This window comes from Cenococcum geophilum (genome assembly GCF_001692895.1).
Source record: "Cenococcum geophilum 1.58 unplaced genomic scaffold K441scaffold_14, whole genome shotgun sequence".
Lineage (NCBI taxonomy): Eukaryota > Fungi > Ascomycota > Dothideomycetes > Gloniales > Gloniaceae > Cenococcum > Cenococcum geophilum.
In genome coordinates this window covers 2,635,198-2,641,703 of record NW_027137572.1, presented here as the reverse complement: position 1 = coordinate 2,641,703, position 6,506 = coordinate 2,635,198, and positions in this window count along the sequence as shown.

Below are 6,506 nucleotides of genomic sequence, written 5' to 3'. Positions count from 1 at the left end.
GAAATAATTAACGTTTTAACCCCCCAGGCGGAGCTTGCGGCTGCTAATACTAAAATTAAACAACTGCAAGAGCTGCTTAAAGCCAGAGATACCCCTATATCTAATAATAAGTCATTATTAGATAACCAAAGACTTGCTACAGTCCTTCAGGCCCTATCCCAGCGCCTTAGTGGACCTACTAAGGCCTATATAGCACCGAGGCGGTCAGCAAAGGTCGCGGATCCCCTGCTACTTATAGACGGAACCGACCCTATATTTAACAATTAGAAGCTTTAATTATAGGATAAGCTTAAAGTTAATGCAGACCACTTCCCTAACGCCCGAGCCAGAATGGCCTATATTTTCGGCCGTACTGGCGGAGACACCCAGACGCATTTACGCCCGCGATATACTAAAGACTTAGCAGACCCCTTTATCTCTAAAGAAGAAATAATTAAATACTTGTCTTCTATTTATAAAGACCCTTTTAAAGTATAGAACGCCCGCCTTAGCTATAAAAGCCTAAATATGAAAATAACGGAGACCTTTTCGGCCTTCTAAACCCGCTTTCTATACCTAGCCGGATAGGCCTAGATCCCCTAGGAAGACCTGCTGCTAGACCTCTTTAATAAGCTTACCCTGGACCTACAGCGGGCCGTATTGCCAGCTTATACTACGGCATAGACGTTAAAGGAACTTACGGACTATTGCCTAGCTATTAACTAAGGCCTCCGTCGAATTAAGGCACGCGCCAACCGGCTAAAAACTAGAAATCTTACAAACCAGGCCGCAAGTACTGCGAGTACGGCCCGTAGTGCCCCGGCACGATTGGCAACTCCTATAGTTAACCCGGCAGCTAGCTGCGCAGCTACCCCTGCTGCGGGCCTAGTGTACACCCGGCCTATATACAGCGACCCCCGTATATAGGCCCTTAGCGATTAAGGAGCTTACTTCTCGTGTAGTTAAACAGGCCACCCTGCAAGAAACTGCCTAATAAAGGCAAAGATAAACAAGGTCCTATTAATTTAGGAGGATAGTACGGAGCCGGAAAAAGAGGAACCCTAGAGGAAGACTCCTCTCTAGGGTTAAAAGGGATTGATATGTTATATATCGATCTAGGTCGGCTAGTTAGTAGAAGAAGCTGCACTATCCCTTATACTTTATTTTGCAATAGATATTAAGTTTTAACCTCTGCTTTAGCTAACTTAGGAGTAAATGCCTTTACCTTAATTAACACAAAGTGCACTACAAAACTGGCTGACTTTTTAAATATACCCCTTAAAGAACTGCCTAAACCAGTCCCTATTCGCGGTTATAACGGACGGATAGGACTACCTATTATAACTATCTTGTGGATCTACCTCCGCGTTAACGGATAAAGGTAGTATAACGTCCCCTTCCTTATTACGGACCTTAGAAGCTATAATATAATCTTANGNAGAAAATAGCTAGCCTATTTAGGCTTATAGCTTAACGTACGGAACAGGCAGCTTATCTGGCCCAAAACTATACCCCTAACACCTTCCTTTATAAAAGAGATTAGTATTATAATAGAAAACCTTATACGGCCGTAGATAAACACTATTTACTAGGCTAATGCGACGCGTAGGGACCAGGCTTTTAAGAAGGATATATAGCTTAATCCGTAATGGATCCGTATACTACGCCGCCCCTAGACTGCCTATGTCATACCACCCGCACCAGAGACTTAGGAAGTCGGTAATGGCCTAGCTAAGTCCCTAATGGAGAACTTAGGCCCTACGCAGCCATAAAGAAAGGCTAGGGACTTTAGATAATATACTAAACTAATAGACCGGAAGGATAACTTGCGGAAAATAGAATGTGAGCTAAGGAAGACTATAAACCCTATACCGTAAAATACGGCCCGATAAATATCTATAAAGAAACCTACAGACCTCCCGCCAGTTAATATCTGCTATATTGGCGCCATAGGATTCTACTAAAACCTAGTTCAGCCTAATACCGTTGCCTTTATAACTAGCTTATACGAAATTAATTAAATAATTAAAAAGAAAGAAGCCCTAGCCTAAGAGAAAGGCGAGCTTATAGATAAGGAGCTAGTAGAACAGAAACTGCCCCATTAATACTAGAAATTTAAAGACACCTTTTCCAAAGCAACGTCTAATATACTCCCGCCTTACTAACCGTATAACTATAAGATTAAAATTAAGCCGGACAAGGTAGTTACCCTTAGCTATAGCCCCCTCCGATAGTAATCTACTGCCGAATTATAGGCCATAAAGTAGTATCTTATTAATAACCTGGATAAGGGCTTTATTAAGCCTAGTTAAGCCCCTTTTAACTTACCTATTTTCTTTACCAAAAAGCCAAATAAAGGACTTTGTTTCTATATCGACTACCGCAAGCTTAATAATTTAACCCTTAAAGACCGCTACCCACTGCCTTTACTTAATGAGACTTTGGCCCAAATAAGTAGAGCTAAGATCTTTACGAAGCTTAATATCCGCTAGGCTTTTTACCGGATTAGGATGGACCCTAAATCAGAAGACCTTACTACGTTTTAGACCCGTTACGGAACGTATAAATACAAAGTACTGCCTTTTAGGCTAACTAATGGACCGGCCATATACCAACGATACATAAATAATGTACTATTTAACTACCTCAACGACTTCTATACAGCATACCTAGATAATATTATGATCTACTCTAAAAACGAACTAGAATATAAAGAGCATGTCTATAAAGTCCTATAACGGCTTTAGGAAGCTGGCCTCTAAGCTAATATTAAGAAGTTAGAATTTAGTATTAAGCGTATAAAGTACTTAGGGTTTATTATTAGTATAAACGGGATTAAGGCAGACCTAGAAAAGATAGCTATAATTAACTAATAGGTACCCCCAAGGACTATAAAGGGGGTGCAGTTATTTTTAGGGTTCTATAACTTCTACCAACGCTTTATTAAGAACTATAGTAGGATTACCCGGCCACTAAGCCTACTTACCTATAAGGACCGGCCCTTTCACTTTAATACCGCATATAGGCAGGCCTTTAATGAGCTTAAGAAACAACTGGTCTCTGCTCCCTTACTTACCCACTTTAACCCAAAACGGCCCTTAATGCTAGAAACCGATGCCTTAAATAGTGTTATAGCTGGCGTTTACTCCCAAAAGTAGACAAACGGAGAATGGCACCCTATTACTTACTATTTGAAGACTATAGTAAATGCTAAGCTAAACTACCCGATTCATAACAAAGAAATATTAGCTATTATCTATAGCTTTTAGCACTAGCGAGCATAGCTAGAAGGGACCCCTAAACCTATCTAAATGGTTTTAGATTATAAGGCCTTAGAATATTTTATAACAACAAAAGCCCTTACAGCCTAGCAGGCGCGCTAGGCGGATGTCCTATTTTAGTTTAACTTCCTAATTATATATAGGCCAGGCGCTATTAACCGTGCGGATGCTTTTATAAGACGTAAACAGGACCTAAATAACCAGATAGCCACGAAGATCTTATTACGGACCTAGACACTACTATAACCAGAGCACCTTAACCCTTGGATACAGGAAGAACTAAGTACTAAATCTTTAAGCGCCGAGATATATCCTATTAACCCCACGGAATTTAACCTTATTAATAAACTACTGCAAGCAAACCGTACGGACCTTTCTCTATAGGAGTACCGCGAAAAGGCAAAGGATGTTACTAGCCCATGGTCCCTTAAAAATGGACTGCTTAAGCACTAGGAACGGCTAGTAGTAGTAAAAGAATAGAACTTATAAACCCGGCTTATCACCAAAGCATATACCTAGGTCTCTACGGCCTACCCTAGAAAAAATAAGACCCATAAGATTATTAGTGACCGTTACTACTGGCCCGGAATGGTTATGAATATTAACCGTTATATACGGAACTGCAATAACTGCCGTAGGTCTACGATTCCACGAGATAAGACCCTAGGACTATTAAAGCCACTCCTAATACCAGAGCGCCCCTGGCAGTATATCTCTATAGATTTCTATAAACTACTAGTGGACCGTGACGGGTACGATATAGTTATAATCTTAGTTAACTATTTTGGCAAACGCCCTTTCTTAATCCCCTATTATAAGAATATTGATGCTAAAGAGGCAGCCCGACTATATATCCATTATATCTACTAAATTTACGGACTACTAGACACTATTATATCGGACCGCGGACCGTAGTTTATATCGGCTTTCTGAAATAAGTTTACTTGGATCCTAGGAATTAGGCTAAAGCTTTCTACGGTGTACCACCCCCAGACAGACGGTTAGACGGAGATTGTAAATCAATACTTAGACTAGAGACTCTAACCCTTTATTAACTACTTCTAAGATAACTAGGGCGAACTGCTACCTCTAATAGACTACGCCCAGGCGACCCTACCCTATAACTCTACGGGATTCGCACCTATCTAACTAGAAATGGGGTATCTACTATAAACAAGCTTTAACTAGGATAGACTAAAAGAACCACGGACTGTACGCGAGAAACTGTCTTATAAGGAAGCCTAGTAGTACGCCAAGCGCTTAGAGGAAGCCTAGATAATAGCCCGTATAAATCTAGAAAAGGCCTAAAAATTAATAAAACAGCAGGCAAACAAGCATAGGCGCGAGCCTGACTTTACCGTAGGTGATATAGTCTGGGTTATAATAAAGAACTAGAAGACGGAACGGCTAAGTCGTAAGCTCAATTATTAGATAGTAGGACCGTATAAGGTCCTTAAGAAAATAGGCAACTTGTACAAAGTAGAGCTCCCAGATTTAATTAAGGTTTACCCTATCTTCTCACTAGATAAGCTATGGAAGGCAGCGAACGACCTATTACCTAGACAAAAGAACGAACCCCCCCTGCCAATTTAAGTCAATGGCGACAACGAATGGGAAATTAAAGAGATACTGGCCTGTAAGCTAGTAAGGAAAACGCTAAAGTACCGCGTTAGTTAGAAAGGCTATGACCTAGATCCTACCTGGTACCCTATATAGAACTTTATTGGCAGTCCCCATAAGCTTTAAGAATTCTATAGCCGTTACCCTAACGAACCGGGACCGCTAAAGTACCTAGACGAATGGATGGAATGCTAGCATAATAAAGATAATAAGCTACCAGAAGAGCATAAAGATAAGAACACCCTATAGGCATAATACGGACATACAAAGCCTAAGGGCAGGCTTTTGCGGAGGGGGGGGTAATGTTACGGCACTGGCAGAAAGCGGCAGCTATAGTAGACGTTATAGTAGACGCAGGGCTCACGTGACTCTTACGTGACTAGGGATTGTATATAACTCCTCGCGTTGCTGCTTATCCTTTCCTTTCCTTTTCTCTAGCTTTAGATTCTCGTTTATGGACAATCCAATCGTACAGGCTTGCGCGACCCTTTTGCCGTGCTTATGTCTCGATTGACTGAGTCGCTAACACTCGGCGTATACGTGAACTGGCCTTATTTTAGGAAGCTCCTTAATCTTTACCTTCTGCTCCGCGCCAATCGTATTAAGTAGCAAGATAATAATTACTACTGAGGCCCGAAGAAGACATAGCATTACTTATATTATTATACTCTTGCCAAATAAGGTTCTTGTAATAAGTATTATATCTTTTTCCTTAAACAGTAGCCACCTAAGGGCTTTAAGCTGCTCTATATGTCCGTAATACGGATATAAAAAAGCAATAGCCTTATTAACCTTGCTTAGCTACTGGGCCTTGCTCTCTCCGCGAAGCGCGAGAAGCTGATTTTAAAGGTCCCATAGCCGTCGTTCCTGGTCCGTTCTATAACTCCTCCGAGTCTAATTATCCGACACCTAATGCGGCCGCGGCTGTTCTAGCACCTTATTTGACTTCCTCCCTCTCCGCCTAGTAGGTTTTGGTGCCGGCATACGGTAGATCTGCTTAGATATCCGTGACTTGGTGGTCGGCGTGCGATGAGGTTTGGAGGGAGATTATCCAGCGTAACGCGGATATTGTATATCCACCTGGCTATAGTAGGTGCCGTAAGGTACCTATCGTAGGTCTATACGTGTTTTATGTATATTAGCTAGCGTCGGCTGGCGTTTAATAAAATTATATATAGAGGTTTACGCTTTTAACAACGCGTTTTTTTTTTTTGACGAAAATGATTATAAGACCTGAAAATACCTAAGTGATGAAAATGTTATATTCTGAAAGCCTAGGTTCTGTTGTATAATCGATCAACTTTGGGAAATGATATAAAATACTGGTGTTGAGTTATTTTAATATCCGCAACCTCCGCAACGCGGATATCGTTTACGCGCTTTACGAATATTGCGAAACCCGCTCAGACGTGATTCAGGTGGTGCACCACGAACGTGGTTAGTCACCCGCTTGCGGGCCGATTAACTCCGCACCAACGAAATCACGTCTGAGCTTGCTGAGGTAATGAGCTTGCTGAGGTAAGGTCTGAGCTTGCTGAGGTAAATACGATCTCGCGTATCGTATCAAATCGGATTAATTGGATTTTCCGCCACCCTGCTCAGTTGTTGACTCGGTCACCGAATCGG